The sequence below is a fragment of the Homalodisca vitripennis genome, chromosome 7 (genome assembly GCF_021130785.1).
Source record: "Homalodisca vitripennis isolate AUS2020 chromosome 7, UT_GWSS_2.1, whole genome shotgun sequence".
In the NCBI taxonomy this organism is placed as follows: Eukaryota; Metazoa; Arthropoda; class Insecta; order Hemiptera; family Cicadellidae; genus Homalodisca; species Homalodisca vitripennis.
Genome location: NC_060213.1, coordinates 133,044,831 through 133,064,421, shown reverse-complemented (window position 1 = coordinate 133,064,421; position 19,591 = coordinate 133,044,831).

Below are 19,591 nucleotides of genomic sequence, written 5' to 3'. Positions count from 1 at the left end.
TACTAGAAAGGTATTAGTTTCGAGCATAAGACATTTTAGATCCAAACAGTGAGTTTTTAACTTAACTGAAGATTCTAAAAAGTGTAATTTGGACACAGTTACAATAAACATATTTCAGTCTCAAAGTGAAGTATGGATGAATCACAAGCGAATTGGAATTCTCTTAGGCAAATTGGTGTTGGCTAGGTTAGACGTTGTATTTATTTCATCTAAGGAATATTCTTTTCTTTTTTAGAAATAAACATACACATAATTCCAAAATAAAAAGTTAAGAAATATTTAAACTCTTAATTCGTTTTCAGAATGCACTAAATAAACAACATTCATAAATTCACAAATAATCCACTCACACAAGTTAATTTTAGTTGGGTTGAATATAAATCTAAAATAAAACTTTGCATAGCTAATTCTAATTGTAAGGAATAACAGTTTTGATGCAGAATATAATAGTTTTATAGGCCTATATTTCTATTTAATAACACTATTTCATGGAAATAACATACTTTATTCTTTATTTCAATACCTTCACAAACAAAAAACTTGATTTTTGACGTAATATCCCCAGATGATGTCTCAGTGCAGCCAAGTAGTTGGGTTGGGCGGCCGGTAAGTGTAAGTATGTGGAGTGGTAAAGGTTCTATAATCTCTATCAGCCTATAGGCTCTAACGGGTGTGTAATAGGGTGTTCAGAGAACCGGACAGAGCAGCAAAACTTTCATTTTCAGCATCAACATTACGTGAATAGGCTCTACAGTGACAGCGGACTATTCATACTTCTCACGCCCCGTGTAAATGTCCAGCTGGGTGATAAACTGCGGAAATTCGAGCTATTAAGTGATCCTGGGCTTGTAACGGCAACCATTCAGTCGCGCAGTTAACACATTGTTGGTCAACTATTCCGTTACAATGTCGGGTCATTGATTCTCTCCTTGGCTTTGTCTCGGTAACGGTGGCTTCTATCAGGAAAGTAAGGGACGAGTTTGCAAGTTTAGTTATTGAGGCACGATATAATTTGTATCAACCGACTTTGACTGATTAGTTTGTACTCAATCAGTGGCGAAGTGATTGTTTTTAATCATACAATACTTTAGTTCTGTGGAAGCTTTGATTGTATTAGTTACACAAGAGATAACTCATCTAACGCTATAATTTGAGGCACAGAAAAAGTGAGCGACCGCAATGCCATCTGTGGAGTGAAAGGTGAAGTAGAATATATTTGTAAGGTAACGATCAGTTACGTGGCGCAGCACTAGCGTCGGTTTCAGAACTAACTGGAACAATCCTGCGGACAATCCTCAGGACACCACGTCCGTATGAATGAATCTTCTTCTTTGAAGCAGAAGTGTGTAGGAGTCAGGTTTTACAAAAGAGAGTAAAGCTTTACTATACTTGAAAGCAAATTGAGAAATCAATATTTTCTAAAGTCAAGCAGATTTACATGGTAAATTTGGTACAACATTATTTTGCAACTGAACAACCCGATATTTTAATAATTTTTGTAAAACGACCTATATTGTTTCATAAGTCATGAAATTAATGATTTGACATTTTCTATGTAGGATTCTGAACAGAGTTCTGTTGGTGGCTTACAGGGAAAAATACTAAATAATATAATTTAACACCTAGCGAAGCAGTAACTATTAAATAAAACGTCAAGCCTAATTTCTTGCTATACAAAAGTATGACAGAGATTTCAGTGGCCAATTGCTTTTTCGGCTTGAACCCAACTATTTACTCTCTTGTGGAATCAATTATTTATTACGAAGACGTGGAGGAGTAAACGATTTTTAGTAACAGTTTCTCATTAGTGCACACTACAATAATTTCGTATTTTTCATGATTATGTGTACTTAATCGTTTAACTCAGTAACGTTTTAGGAAGAATTATTGATGAACTCACAGTAGCTAACACTGTAAGTAAGGAGTTCGAACGAGGAGTATATGATTAGAAGAAGATACGATTCTCACGTGTCAACCAACTATAAGACTACATCTTGTGCCAACTTCGCTGTTAGTTTAGAGTTGGGAAGAGCTTGGTTGGGCCAAACTTCCACCTTCCCTCTAATGCGCTTATGGTCGAGTTGCTCTCACGTCGCTGTCATCAACAACACTCAAACGCCTTACTTAAAAAATTAAGTTTTCATAAAAATTATCCGCAGAGAAAAGGATTATAGTAATATTATATATTGGAATTGTATCAATATGAATTATTATAACCGTTTAAATTGTTACTGTCGAGATTCAGAGAAGGAATGTTTTTTTTTTTAAATTAAACTAACAACAACCTTCTTTCTGACCATTTCGTAGAGTTATATACAATAAAAACCAACCAGATGTGTTATTAAGTGAAATTTATATTCGAGATTAATGATTACGGACGTTTCAGAACCTTCCTAAAATCGTGTGGTGGTTGTCTTTCCGTCTGTGCCATAACTCTTACAACTGGACTGTTACCAAGAAGTATAAATCAATCCAATACTCTCCTAGGATCGATTACAGGGTGTGAGCAGAGAGGAGTCAGGATCCTCTCTGGACCAGTAATCCAGCTCACTAATTGAGTAGTATAACTCCAAGTCCAGGAGGAGTTAAGGATTATGTTAAGGAGGAATCAGGATCATAACCAGGATCCTCTCTGGACCAGTACTACAGCTCACTAATTGAGTAGTATAACTCAAGGTCCAGGAGGAGTTAAGGATTATGTTATGGAGGGATCAGGACCATAACCAGGATCCTCTCTGGACCAGTACTCCAGCTCACTAATTGAGTAGTATAACTCTATGTCCAGGAGGAGTTAAGGATTATGTTAAGGAGGGGTCAGGACCATAACCAGGATCCTCTCTGGACCAGTACTCCAGCTCACTAATTGAGTAGTATAACTCCAAGTCCAGGAGGAGTTAAGGATTATGTTAAGGAGGAATCAGGATCATAACCAGGATCCTCTCTGGACCAGTACTACAGCTCACTAATTGAGTAGTATAACTCAAGGTCCAGGAGGAGTTAAGGATTATGTTATGGAGGGATCAGGACCATAACCAGGATCCTCTCTGGACCAGTACTCCAGCTCACTAATTGAGTAGTATAACTCTATGTCCAGGAGGAGTTAAGGATTATGTTAAGGAGGGGTCAGGACCATAACCAGGATCCTCTCTGGACCAGTACTCCAGCTCACTAATTGAGTAGTATAACCCTATGTCCAGGAGGAGTTAAGGGTTATGTTAAGGAGGGATCAGGATCATAACCAGGAGCCTCTCTGGACCAGTACTCCAGCTCACTAATTAAGTAGTATAACTCTAAGTCCAGGTGGATGTAAAGTATATGTTAAGGAGGGATTAGGATCATAACCAGGAGCCTCTCTGGACCAGTACTCCAGCTCACTAATTGAGTAGTATAACTCGAAGTCCAGGAGGAGTTAAGCATTATGTTACGGAGGGATAAGGATCATAACCAGGATCCTCTCCGGACCAGTACTACAGCTCTTTAATTGAGTAGCACAACTCTATGTCCAGGTGGATGTAAAGTATATGTTAAGGAGGGATTAGGATCATAACCAGGAGCCTCTCTGGACCAGTACTCCAGCTCACTAATTGAGTAGTATAACTCGAAGTCCAGGATGAGTTAAGGATTATGTTACGGGGGGATCAGGATCATAACCTGGATCCTCTCCGGACCAGTACTACAGCTCCCTAATTGAGTAGTATAACTCTATGTCCAGGTGGATGTAAAGTATATGTTAAGGAGGGATTAGGATCATAACACGGAGCCTCTCTGGACCAGTACTCCAGCTCACTAATTGAGTAGTATAACTCGAAGTCCAGGAGGAGTTAAGCATTATGTTACGGAGGGATAAGGATCATAACCAGGATCCTCTCCGGACCAGTACTACAGCTCCCTAATTGAGTAGTACAACTCTATGTCCAGGTGGATGTAAAGTATATGTTAAGGAGGGATTAGAATCATAACCAGGAGCCTCTCTGGACCAGTACTCCAGCTCACTAATTGAGTAGTATAACTCGAAGTCCAGGAGGAGTTAAGCATTATATTACGGAGGGATAAGGATCATAACCAGGATCCTCTCCGGACCAGTACTACAGCTCTTTAATTGAGTAGTACAACTCTATGTCCAGGTGGATGTAAAGTATATGTTAAGGAGGGATTAGGATCATAACCAGGAGCCTCTCTGGACCAGTACTCCAGCTCACTAATTGAGTAGTATAACTCGAAGTCCAGGATGAGTTAAGGATTATGTTACGGGGGGATCAGGATCATAACCAGGATCCTCTCCGGACCAGTACTACAGCTCCCTAATTGAGTAGTACAACTCTATGTCCAGGTGGACGTAAATACGTATTTAAGCAGTACTATACTCTACAATAATTGCGTGATTATGAAACAAAACAATGGTGTGATTTGCTTAAACAGTTTACAAATTGGCGCATGTTAAAAAAATAAAATAAAAAATAAGCAGTATTCTTGTAACACAATACGCAAGCACTAGTGGTGCGCATAAGCCTGGAGTAACAAACATATTGAAAGTTAAGGTGCATCAGCTGTTTTGACTTGTTTGTTGTTCACAACATACATATAGCTATAACATGGCTTTATGCTGTTGGAACCAACAAACTGTCTCAAAATTATGCCAACGTTTAACTTAGTAGAAATATGTTCTTATAAGTATCTGGACTAATACGTATAATAAAAACAAATAATTAAATAGTTGATTGGCCAGCTTGGTACGTTATGTTTTCAATATGGCAACCACTCTAACTTTACCAAAACTCACAATTCCTTTATTTTTGAACTTAGAGAAACGACAAGTGTTCTGGAATGCTCATAATATTTCATAACATTTTTGGCCCAAACAATATTTGGGTATCTTGAACAGTTTTTGAGAAATCGAGTACATGTAGATACCATGAAAATAAAATAGTTTTCAGCTGTCACAAAATTTACATTCTTTCTCCGACTGAGCAGGAAGGACAATTATAGTAATAAAGTAACTTTAGAAACGATCTTTTTGAATATTTTGTAAACGACATTATTATTTTCTAAAATTTACTATACACCGGTAATCTCTACATAAACCAAGCCAATGTGAAGAGGGTGCATGCCTCGAGGAGGCCTGGGATGGTTAATGAAAACTCTGAGTCTGCGGGAAAGTGAGTCGATGCATATTCAGATAAGGCTGTACTTTTATTTAATCAAACCTCTCGGCTTCAGGCAATAACCCTTTATTGTATAATGCGGCATATTACCGCCAGGTGGCCTGGGGATGCAAATGGCCTCCTCATTTTGTCTTAGATAATGCGAGTTAAATTCAACCATCCCAACAAACTGAAGCCTTAAATTACTTGGTAAATGTTGATTATTTTATAGAGTTTCCACAGAATCATCCAGGAAATTAATTGTGAGATTACGATAAAATAATATTAGGTAAGCGTTAGCGAAGCTACTTTCTCAAGCGATCGAAATTTAGCCGCAAATGTCGCAGCAGAGTAAGCCGTATTGTTTCTATAATGACCACTTAGATATTATCCGAAACTATAATTAATTTTTCTTAAGGCTTATTAAAAACGTTGTACTGATAATCAATTATTGACAAGCATAACGTTATTGGACTATATAATAATAAAAAAATGATGTGATAACAATTTAAGAGTTTTGCCAGAGATTTCACTCGATTGACAAAACATGGACAATCTAAGCTAATGGATAAAGTGATGTATAAAAAAATATATTTTATGAGTTTGTCCAAACTCAATTCATTTAAAAAACTTTTACTAAAGCGAACATACTGGTGGCCACCTTAATTGTAGTCCGACAAGAACAATTTTAAACCTCTTGCTCTTTTACATCCTTATTTTATTTGTAGAATTATGAGAGATTTTAAAGTTACAACTATTACGCATTTTAAAACTTTTTAGTTTTTCTATATTTTTAACGTTATCCAGAAAAAACCTTAACAATCTTTTACCTCATCATTTTATTATTAAAAAAAGTATAAACTGTACAAAAAATGTTGGATGCGTATTAATTATATCTCTTAAATGAAAGATTTCCCATAATTCTACGATCAAACGTAACGCAATAAAAGTGCATGTTTAACACTTTTCTGGAAGATATTCACTACAGTCGACAATGTGTTTTAACATTAGATAGCGCATTTCATGTGTTGGTAACAATGTATCGAGGGAACCTATTATTTCAAATTGTAATATATATGTTTCTTGCGTGGAAATACAGTTAGTGTTTTAAATACATCGTATGCAAAGAAAAAGGTTTAATTTTTTCTAACACCAATTTGAGTTGCACTGCGATGTCCGTTAAAACGTCAACGGGTTTTATTCGATGAAATATAATGATGACACAATTTAGCGAACTTGCAGAAACGCAAATGGCCAGTTGATCACTTTCGACACATCGACCAAAGTGACAATTAACAGAAATCACGTATCAGCAGAGTGTGTGCTAACTACCACACGTCATGATCCATTTCTCGTTCTGACAGTTTCATTACTCAGCACTGCTGTCATTATTAATTCCTGTCGATTGTAAAACACGTGTTTGAATTCGTTATTTAATTCTACGACTGTAATGTAACTGACATTCGCTAAAGTTGGTAACGCCTCAGTTATCAGTTTTATCTGAAACAGCACCAGGACTTGTTCCAACTTGTCTGCAGATGGTGTAATTTGTTGTCTTACAGCTGCGCTCTCTTTCTAACTCTTGTTCACTGGTTGTTGCTCGCCGAAAGTAAGGCGTAGAAGTAAAAGTAATTTCTTATATAAGGATTATGGAGTTTTAAATAGCTAAATCTACTAAAATCATAATCTACGCTATTTGTGTGTTAAACACAAAAGTATTAACTACAAAGTATTAAATTATAGTTCGTTCTTTCTTGTTTTTGAATCTACACTTTGTAATTTGTATTGTTTTGCACGAAGTTCCAATATGGTAGTTTCAATCTACTATAATTAAACGATATAGTTTCTATAGTTAAAAACTAAACGTTTGTGTTACTTAGTTTTTATTTGAAATGTACTCATTATTTTTCTGATATAATATAGCAAAAACAAAAAAACCATAGTAATAACAATGCAAATATTTATTGTTTATTAGTATTCCGACTTTTTAATAAAATTCCATTTTATTACTCGTAATACATAAGTGCCAAATTACATTAATAAAATGCCAATAATATACACTTATTAGTTTTCATATAATTTAAAAGTGTTTTCTAGTGTTACTACAAAGTTTCATTGCTATAACATTGATTGATAATAACTTGATTTGTAATTTATTATTTGGTTGTTTTAATAAAGAGAAAGTTTTATAAATGTTTATAGTAATTCTGTGACGTAAGAATTGTGAAGTTTTTGAATTTTATATAATTTCAATAAGAAAACAATATAAATTAAACAAAATGCCTCAAATAAATTAATTAAATGTTCAAAATTTACTTTTTCTTTGGCATGATACCTAAGTGAAGTATTGTTATGAATGTGTATTCCAACTCTTAAGACTTACAAGTATAACTCCGGCCGAAAATTTCACTGATACCAGTGTTAGTTTTTGTTAGACAAAACATAATTTTCGATTGGTAAAGTAAGCATACGTAGATTCTCATTAAATTAACGTATTATAAAATAAATCATATTCTAGAAATGTTATGAAATACTATAAACGTTCTACACCACTAGCTGCGAGTAGCTTGTTTAGATAAGGAAACCCCATAATTATACTCTGCAGAACAGACACAAAGAACTAAGTAGAAACATCGGACTGGCTTACAGAATTTAGTACGGATACAAATATATGAGATTCACTTCCAGGAAATGCGACAGTTAAGCCGGTTGATTGTTAATGTGAGGGCGGTTAAAAGAGCGGCTACTGTAGCACTAAGTCCTTACTTTTACAGTGGGTTGACGTACTGTAACACTAAGTTCCTTACTTTAATAGTGGGTTGAAAATTCAATGTGTCAGTGCTGGGATAATGAAAACTATTCCTAGAGATTTTTACACCTAATTAATGGACCAAATAATGAGAATGCCTCTTAACCTGTATTGAACTATATTTTGTAGTGTGTCTCTGATGTCCAAACGACGCAAAGAGTTCTTTTTGACCTTCTTCATCGTCAACTTTTTTGGATCTCTTCAGACGAACTTGACTCCAGATACCAGGAGTCAAGTCTGAGACAGTGTCAGATTTCAGGTGCTCCTCAAAGTGAAAGGTAAAAGAGACCTAAACTCAACATTCATATTTCTCGAGAGAACACTGTCATGTAACAGACCAATACAAGAAAAGACTTACAAATATCATTAAGCCAAACTAGGCTGTCATTCTCTGTACTGACATTGAAACTGTCAACAGGCGGACTGTGATTTGATAATGACAGTGAGATCGATCGTTGTCTAGTGAAGTATATTTTAAAATAATTGTAAACTATTGGTGTAACATTGGTGCCAGTTATTTATGCTCTCATAAACATTTACTTTTTTCAACATGTCTCCTAATCAATACCATAAGACCTTTGATTGTATTAGTTACATAATAGATAACTCATCCAATGCTATAAAATTGAGGCAGGGAAAAAGCGAGCGCTCGGACTGCCATCTGTGGAGAGAAAAGGTAGTTAATATCTGAACGGTAAGTCAGGTGGCGCAGCCCTATTGACAGTGCTCAGAACTAACTGAGATAAAGCACCTGAACTTCAACGTACCACGTTTGTAACAACGGTTTATCTCATGTGAGAATAATGCAATGAAAGACAATACTAAGAGCAATGGTCGCCAATGCGCCACCTTCAGTGAGAGGCGTGTTTATGTGCGCTATAACAGCCAACACTGTTTATATGTGGTAATTTCTCTGGGTCCAATTTAAATGTTAAACAGGGCTCATGCTCACTTCGACAAAGGAAACACAATATCCTAATTTGCATTACACTTGTGTTAGGTTGGCACTACTGTGATTGCGCTGCTGTTTGGGCTTAAATGTGTCAGAGCGGAATTTATATTGTGATCAAATTGTAATTTATGTAGTTCCAATGATTACAGGCAATAAGGGTTAAATGTTTTCTCTGGTAAGACAAAAGTAGTTGTACAACTTTAATTTTGTTTATCAATATAACATTGTTCTTTGTTTGAAGTTTATTTTTGACGATGGAAGGATTATGAAAGAAACAGTATATTTCTGGACATTTTGCAATCGTTCAGTGAAACAAAAAATCAGTAACACTACTTTTCGAGATCTGAAATCTGACCTCTTCTTCGGGTAAATAACTAACCTAACACATAACATTACAAACTAGGTTAAAATAAACAAATCATACCAGAGCTCTAGCAAATGTCGGGGTTAAATCCGGGTTCCTTTAGTATAACAAGTCGTTACATATTTTAACACTGTGGGAAATTATCGTCTTAAAGAATGACACTTTAAACTAGTCTACTTTCAATAGGTTGTATGTTTTTACGGATAACCTGCGATCTGTAACTTAAAATTTGTTTACAAATTTAAGTGTACACTTAATTAATGATGAACACACATTAATTTTTTCCTTTTACATAGATCGCATAGAGTAATTTCTGAATTTTTCTTAAATTATTAAACTCGATTACCTGCCATCTAGAGTTCAGGACGCCAAGGAAATAAACTCGGGAAAGTTCAGAAGCTGTGAGAATCTATCGCTGGAAGGGAAACAGAAGACATCTGCACAATGCCACGTACCAGTGCCAGGATATTTAGCATTTAGATTGAATTAGGACCGCTGTTAACACCACGACTGTGTTAACAGACGAATTCCACACCTCAGCTGGGAAACGTTTTCAATTGTTTTGTTAATTGACGCTGGTCCCACACTCCTGTAGTAAACTTTCAGGTGGCTATAAACACCAGATAGCCAACCTCTACTATGGGTCTTCAACAAGAAATATAACCGAATAGAATGTTCGAAATTAAAAATGAGACGTTGTATCACCCCGTACTGCTACGCTACGTTGGGAGACTACGCTCTGTAAACGTATTTTACATTTCTTCTAAATAATCTTAATATGAGTTACATATAATTTCATAAAAACGGCAAATAACTTGTAAACAAAGTTTTGCTTAGGATTTATTTTATTAATGTTTTCAGACTGTTTTTCTTTTCCTTGAAAGAAAGTTCTTGATACAATATATTGTGTAAAATTTTTACAAAGAAATAAACGTAATTGTTTTGAAGTTATTGTGTAACGTGAAACTAGTAACATATCATTTGCTTGATTGCTATGATAAGAATTACGTATGGATTACTTACTACACTTCTTATCTTATAATTAATAATAATTTACTGAACATAACATGCGGCTGCTGTCATAACTATCATATACGTTTTGCGGGTAAATGTTATAATATGCTTGATAAATTTGATATGATAAAATAGTCATTCCAGGTTAGGCGGAAGAAGTTAGTACATTTTGTAAAAACCGGAATATTTGTTTATTTCTTGTTGGACTTATGTGTAATGTCTTGAAAACTTACATGCAAAAGGTTTATGAACTGTTACAGTATACGCATTTCAAAATACTTTATATTTTTCTCTAGGTATATAAATAACAGAGTTGTGAATTTTTTAAACTTTAAATGACCTCGATATTGGAATGACATGACATACCAAACTAGCCATTGCATATGGTTGGGATATTTATAATATACATTTTGATTCCGAATTTGTTTCAGAATTTCAATTGTCAGCCTCAGTGATCAAATATTTTGTATAGGATTTTACATGTAATCAATATCTCGAAAATCATTCGAGGCACGAATTACTGTCAAATGCTAAATGTTTAGGAAACATTTCAGAAAAACCTTTTGCTCGAGGTTCTTTTTTGGGGTTATGTTCGCTAATGTTACGTTAAAATTTGGCTTAATTGTTGCAATGAGGACAATTACAACAGGCTGATTTTTGTATACACACCAGTCTTGAAATATTTAGGCCTGAATGTCATCTTCAGTGAAGAGATGTTACACAAATCTTCTAATAATACAAACCCACCTATATCCGTGGTAGATCAATATGACTTGTTTGTCACAAAATACAAGCTTTTTAATAATTTAACACTATATTTTATCTCAAAGTATTTTTTAATATTTCCTGATTATGTCTATGATTTCTATTACTATTCTGGAAAATTGTTTAAATTATTTATAATTTATTTAGATAAATATTAATAATTAGAAATTTACATGAGACACTATGTGATCGAAAACTGGAAGCGCAAATAAAGTGTACTATTATGATTAGTTTTTTTTACTTAATGTTACTTTTTTCAATTTATAATTTGTTGTTTTAAATATAATGAAAATATAACTAAAAATGACATTTAAACTTCAACCCGAGTTGCAAAAACAGGTATATCGGGGACTGCCGGATGCTATTGAACAGGAAGCTCGCTATTGTCAGCCGATAACGAGAGAACCGGAACCGGACACGGATAGCAGATGTTCAGCGCTGCCAACGTCCACATAGCAAAACATAAAAATACCTCGTCCCTTCCTCCCTCAGTTATAACTGCACGATTGCATGGCGAGGGCAAACATTAAAACAATACGGGCAATTATGTCTGTTTATTTAGTTTTTATGACTGCATATCTTATGAGATTTTACATGTCAATGTCTCGTTAGGCATGTAATGGTCGCACACTGTCTATTTCCCGAAATAGTATTTTATCAGATGATTATTACCGTCCTTGGAATGTAAAGATTATAAAATGTTTTTAGTAATCTATCATCAGGATAAGATAATTCTTTTAGTAATTAAGCCATTCATTGATGACTGTGTTAAAACATCCAAATCCATTCATAAATCAATGAATGATCAACTCACAAGCTAAGTACAGTGCTTGTGTTGTTGAAATATCATCATAGTAATTTGCTTAGTACAAATGTAAAAAAGTATATTTCAGCACTTGAATAATTCTGCAAATAATATTTTATGTAACTGAATATAGAACTATATTAGAATTTCCCACGTGCTGTAATGTAGCTGTAATAATGAGTCAGTAATTATGTTTTAAAATTACTGGCATGTTTTGGAAGAACTGGTGTCGATTAGCTTGAATTTTAACAATAAAATAAAAATCAAATTTTTGCATCTACCATGGTAATTTTAGCCAAATAATACTTTAGATCTTTTTCTACATATGAAATATATGATTCAATATGAGTCACGTATAATTGTACACATACTACAAACTACAGCGTACTACTTCATACTTTCTATAATAGCAATAAGTAGTTCGCTATCTGTATATGCATTTTTCCCTAATAATATATATTGAAGCAGCAATTATGATTTGAATAATGTAGTAATATCCAGGAGAGATAAAACCGCGCCGAGAGGTGGGGATATTTAGTGTTGTAGTGTTGTTGACACTGAGTGGTTGAAAGAGTGTGCTTTACAGTTCAAACACTCGTCCAGTTATTAATTATCATTACTATTCATCATATTATAGTATATCCAAAAAATGTGTGTAAAGAGTGGAATCACAATGTAGAGAAGTGTATAGCTCTTTACACGGACTTATAACAATGCACTTCAGGTTCACCACTGAGCCAGTCTACACAGTTTTAGAAATGGTTCCTGGTACGAATTTTGATTTTCACCCCATACACCAACAATGATATTACATTTTGGTTTTGGCGGTGAAAGGAACTATTTTCCGGATATAATTTTCATCGTTGGCAAAACTACGTTTCGAGATATGCAATCTGATCTCTTCCTCAAGTGGATATCTACCTTAATGCATAACTTCAATCTAGGTTAAGATAAACAAATCATACCAGAGCGTTGTGACTTGTATACATCAGAAATAACAATTAATATTTTTTGTGTCAACTCCCAGCACATAACAAAAACAACACTACTTTTGAAACCCAACTGAAAGATACAGGCCTCAATGATCTGCATTAAACGACCAACCACTGAAGACCAGATATTATAGTTACTCACCTGAGGAGGACATCAGATTGCAGATCTCGAAACGTAGTGTTACTGATTTCTTGTATTAGTGAACGATGGAAAATTTCTGGTAAAAGTCCTGCTTCCTTAATAATCATAAAACTTAAATTATATTCTTCCACTTTTTTATGCTAGAGTTAGACTAAAAACTACTTTAACTTTAATAATAAATTGTAATTAGTTTCAATAAGTTATTTTATTGAAATGTTAATATCCTTCCTACTGTATGTGGAGTATCACTGCTTTTACTTTTCACTTAAATAAACTTTAAATTGAGATTATTTTAGTATTTGTTGGTTTACACGTGTATAAAACGTAATTTGTGCCGTAAAAAACAAAACCCCTCCAAGATTCTTACGTTTTAGGGGCTTTGTTTAAAAGTTGAGAGTCGTATACATGGTAATGTTATGTGAATATGCCTGAGGAGGTAGGACACCGGAACCATCTCAGTGAAGTAGTAAATATTCTCTTGAGACAGTGATGTTTTAGACTTTCCCAACCTAAATGCAAATCGTTGTCAAACTTTGAAGAGCTGAATCTGTGTTTATTTCCAGCAAAAATACAAGAAGACCATCATCGGTTCTATAGCTCTTAATAAACCAATAATCAAAATCTTAGTCACTGAAAGTCTAAATATGTACTATAATTTGTTGCAGTTAAATTTGCAATTACTGTTTCGTTAACATATTGGCCAAACAGAAGACACCTTTTTCTCAGCCTCATGATTGGACCCCTTCACTGTTCATCACAAAGCAGAAAAAACTTGAATTGGACCATGCTGCTGTATTCTATGCCAAATCTACCTATACTTATGTATTTAAGGCATTGACCTATATACCAGTAGCACATGTTGTCTTTTAATTACAACTTTGGAGAGAAAAATCATTTTCTTGATTTGTGACGTATTTGCTCAGCGGAAGTAAAATTGATTTGGGTCAAGAACACACTGTACACTGTTCAGGACCATGGTACACATTTTGATTTATAGTGTTTATATCACTTTATTAATACTTCTCGTAAAAATTTCCCTTTATACTGTTCAGTGATTGGTTAATTTAACGATGGAGCAAATTCATCCTCTATGAAAAAGAACTTTTAAAGCTTAATGAAAACGTTACTGGGTCTACAAGTGCTTTGCTTCAGTAAAAAATATAACTATTTCCTCCACATACAGGTTTAGTAAATTTAAGAATAAATACACTTTTATTTACAATTTAATGGTATGTCACACCAATTGTTGCGTAACAGGCTTTGCTGAGGTTATATGCAAACTTTAATATCTATAGTTCATTTTATTCTGGAGATGACCAGCCGTCAGTTAGAGAGAAGAACAATAATAAAGAAATGTTTAAATCTTTTCCGGAAAGCGAAAGAGAAACTGTGTCAGCCTACCGACTCATACCCTTCAATGACGCTCAGCCAAATTCAAGGTTGCACATGCATCATATAGAACTCATTCATCTAGGCTATGGAGAAATGTTTTCGCAAAAATTTAAAGTCAGTAGATAACATATTTCTCGGGGTATCTTGCCACATAAGTTCCGATGAGCTATGGAACATACTAGAACGCAAAAGTGAGCTGATATCAAATCTTGTCACCAAATTTTAACATTAACTTTCTATTTTCTTTTTACACGATAGAAAAGATAAGGAAAATACACTAAGAAATCCATTTTCAAAACGAAGCTGCTCATAGTGAGAAACTTTGTAAATGTTAAAGGAAATGTTGACGAAACAAGCATTAAAAATTCCATGCATTCTCGATATGCCAAAACGCGGAGAATACGCAAACATACAGAACTGTCCCTTACTGCAGGGCAACTCAACGCCTCGAGTCCATTCATGAGAAACTTTGTAAATGTTAAAGGAAATGTTGACGAAACAAGCATTAAAAATTCCATGCATTCTCGATATGCCAAAACGCGGAGAATACGCAAACATACAGAACTGTCCCTTACTGCAGGGCAACTCAACGCCTCGAGTCCATTCATGAGAAACTTTGTAAATGTTAAAGGAAATGTTGACGAAACAAGCATTAAAAATTCCATGCATTCTCGATATGCCAAAACGCGGAGAATACGCAAACATACAGAACTGTCCTTTACTGCAGGGCAACTCAACGCCTCGAGTCCATTCATGAGAAACTTTGTAAATGTTAAAGGAAATGTTGACGAAACAAGCATTAAAAATTCCATGCATTCTCGATATGCCAAAACGCGGAGAATACGCAAACATACAGAACTGTCCCTTACTGCAGGGCAACTCAACGCCTCGAGTCCATTCATGAGAAATTTTGTAAATGTTAAAGGAAATGTTGACGAAACAAGCATTAAAAATTCCATGCATTCTAGAAATGCCAAAACGCAGAGAATACGCAAACATACAGAACTGTCCCTTACTGTAGGGCAACTCAACGCCTCGAGTCCATTCATGAGAAACTTAAATAAACGCATCTGTTCAACATCCAAACGTATTGGGCCTAGAGTATTATTTTTATTTCAAAAAATGTAAAGTACAACATTTTTTTCTTAACATTAAGAAAAAAAATAAATTAAAATCGAGTTGAACGAATATTTTATTGCACTCGTTTTGATAAAAGGTGCCCATATAGACATTTATCTTTTATATACACATCACTTTGATGTAGGTTCTCGTACTTTGATTTTTATCTTGTGACACCGATTTGATAATAAACAATTTGGGTACCGCATAATAAAGTAAACGCAGTATTAATAAAACTAATAAAGCTTCAAAATAATTGGTTTTAAGTAATATAACTCAACACATGCACCACCGCGCCTTTTTTATGGACAACGCAATGCAGAAGGAGCACTGCTTGTAGTATCTAGAGTATTGAAGGCTCTATCCATTTTTGTCAGATGACCAGAAACGGATTCGGTTTAGATAACTTATACACAGCACAATACAGCTGGTGTCAGTCTTGACTGAAGGGACTAAATTCAATTTTATCAGTCAATAACCGGCAGCAGTTGTAAAAACGAACTTGAGTTTTCCTCTATAAGAACAATGTTAATCCTCATGCAGACATTTTGATCGAAACGTTAAGGAAGATGTTTAACTTTAAAGGTATAATTAATTGTAATTTAAACGCTTTAAAATTTTTCAATATTTGTACTGGCCTTTAAGAAGTAATCTCAATCTTTTAGTACTTGTTTGGTTAAATACTCAAAAAGTGTATACTTTTACTATAAACTGGGATACATCTTTCACATAAAAAGGTGCTGAACTTGAATTTTACAAATGTTTCAAAGCGAGCCTGATGTCATTTAAATTTCTTTAATTGTTTAAAAACAAGACGAGATATCTTCATACAGAAGTATACGGAGTTGTTTTCTGAGAGGAAATCTTCTCTAGTTTCGAAGAAGACGGCCATCGAATTTGTGCACAATTTTATTTTGGCTAGATCATCATATAGATAATAATTTCTTTTAAGTTCGTTAAAACCTTAAGTAATTTGAAAACATATCCGATTGGCTGAAATTATGGTATGACCTGAGCGTTAGTGAAGCCTATCATACCGTCTGTCCTCACGGTATCTCGAGAACGAACAGATCTATAGATTTGAAATTACACGAAGTTTCATTTCTATATAAGCAACACGAGTTCAATAGGAGTGTATGTAACTCAATGGGATTTGGCTGAGTGATAGCAAATAATTTGACATTGGTCTTATAAGTAACCATGATGGCAACGAGACAATTTCAGAATAACTACTTTGTAAATAGACTAATTAAACTACCAAGTGCAGTTTTAATGGATTTATTTTTCTGGAATGTAAAATTGGAAGTCTACATGTACGAATGAATAACCAATTCTAAGAATGGGTGGTTTAAATTTGATTGTTTTGAAATGCGGAATAAATGTTTTTAACGAGAACCAGAAATTTACATTTAAACAATTTTAAACCTCTGTTCATTTTATTCCTAACAAATTTAATAGCGTTGAGTTAAGAGACACTAACAAATAAAATTTAAATTCTTCTGTGTGATTTAAAAAATAAAAGTTAACAATTTCCTACTTACTTTCTATATTATAATTTTAACGACTAACATTACATAGTTAGGGTAGAAACCACGGAGTTACAGCAAGGTATAACTCACTGGCGAGCAAGTAATTAAACCGTATTATAATTTGGCTAAGAGGTGGCAGACCTAATGGCCAATTTCATTAAGGATAAGCCGCTTATAGGTGAAATATAACTAAGTAATAGCAGTATTATCGGTTAGAGCTCTGTGGAAGACGTATCAAACTCGAACTTTACTGTTTCATGGCTGATTATTATGGGCACAGAATGTTGTTTGATCTTGAATATATATCTGAGCGATAATTTGTCAATTTAATACAATCCAATTCTACTCGTATAAAATTTTCTATTGCAAAATAATATATATTATATAAGACCTTAAAAGTTTAAGGGGAGTCGGTTGACAAAAAATCTATAAAAACACAAAAAAACGTTTTATTTGCTTTTATTAATCTTTAGACTCTCCTGTTTAATTTGGTGCAATTTTTATTCAAATCGGCCAACAATATCACACCCAAATATAATATTATGTAAATGGCTGCAGCATATTTTGGCTCGTAAAATTCATGTACTCTGCATCATTGTCATACATAATCCTTATTGAAGCGCATATTTATTATTAGGCTTATGTTGGCCAACCTGCTTTATGCTGCTTTGAATATACAAGGTTGTCAACCCATCTGTTTACAGTCAGTTGAGATTTGATATAACCCTAATTTTTGTTTGTCTATTATTGTCACATACATTGTGTTTCTTGCTTTCATTGAGTCTAAGTTATAATATTTAGTTATACTGTGTAGTTTATAACACATAAACCTTCAAAAACAAAGCAAAGTGCTTCACAGGGACAAGAAATCCAGGTGGTAAAAAAGTAGTTGTGCCTAGTGAATGTCAAGAACCAGAACCAACTACTAGCCTGATATAAGTACTAGCCAAGATACCTGGTGTAAGTACCAACTAGCTAAAATAAATGATGAAACTTATGATCACAACAATCACAAACGCATTGCTCCTGCTGTCATGAAAGAGGTGAAACAAATACTTAGAGATTTATCAGATCCATCGTTGTTATCAAAATGTTTGCACGGTGGGATTCAAAACCCCAGTGAATCACTGAACAATATAATTTGGTCGCGAGTTCCAAAATCAACCTTCGTGATGAAGGAAACATTAGAAGTAGGTGTATTTGATGCTGTGGCAAGTTTCAGCAAAGGAAACATAATAAAATGTGAAGTGTTGAGCAAACTAGGGATCACACCTGCATGCTATTGTTGTGAAACAATGAAAAAAATTGATGTCACCCGAATCAACAAAGCGCAGAAAGCTGTGGAAGAGATCGAGAAAAAAGTGTTGCCAGAAAGTAACTGCAGCTAAAAGGCATTTAGAAGACGTATATGAACGAGGGGAGGATCCTGAAAACCCTAGTTGTGGTCCTGGAATGCATTAAATGTTGTTATGTTTCTGATTAATGTATATGCAATCTTTAAAAAGAGTTTTCTGAACATTCGTGTTTTTCTTTGTTTAGGAACACGTTTCTCTAGAACCACTCAATATATTTTGATGACATTTTTTAAATTTTGTTCCTCGTAATTAGAGCAATGTTTATAGCACAGCAAATTGTTGTATGTAGTCTAATAATAATTAAAAAAAGTTATATATTAAAAAATTGACTTTTTAAAAAAACATATTTTTAATATTTATATTAGTGCTATGGAAATTTGCTGTGCTGCAAATATAGGTAAGAAATAGCAGATTCAAATAAAACAAACCTTATCTTGATATGTTTATTGGTTATTGAGAAACATGTTCCTAAACTTATGTAATTTAACATGTGCGCTATATAGTCAACCGACTCCCCTTAAACCGACAAAGCTGTCATTTAATCTGTTAAACATTCAAGAGTCTACCATGAGTAAATCCCCTCCACTTAAATTGGCGTGTTATTTCCAAAATAACGGACTCTCTATGTTTATATCGTTTTGGAAGAGTGTGTGATTTAAAATTGCTGTGGAAATATTTAAATTTGATAATTTTTAGCATATTTAACAAACAAAATCAGCCGATAATAAAAAAGGATATTTTTTCAGAGCCTGAAAGTGGAACCTATGCTTCGCAAACATTTGGCAAGCACAGACATCCTGAACTACACATGAATTTATTAGCCCAAATATGTGTCTGTCAGACATAAATGTAGATTTGAGATTTATTATATACATTCAGAATTAGTGTTTGTAGAGAAATATAATTAATAAATTTAATGTCTTTTTAACATTTTGGGATTACGCTACACGACATCACATGTTGAATACAAAATTTCAAATCTATATATATGTTATAATGTCACATGGTAATTAAAGCGTTAAATGATTGTGCAAGTTTGTTTAAAAATTTTTGTATTTTGGGATTTTTGTGGGTACCATGGTTACCAATAAGAACAATGTAAGAATGTTCTCTAACGCTAAGCCAATTCTCAAGAAGTGACATGCACCACCATGAAACTCGATGTGGCTTATATAGAAATGATGCTCCATGACAAATTCCAAGTCTATAGGT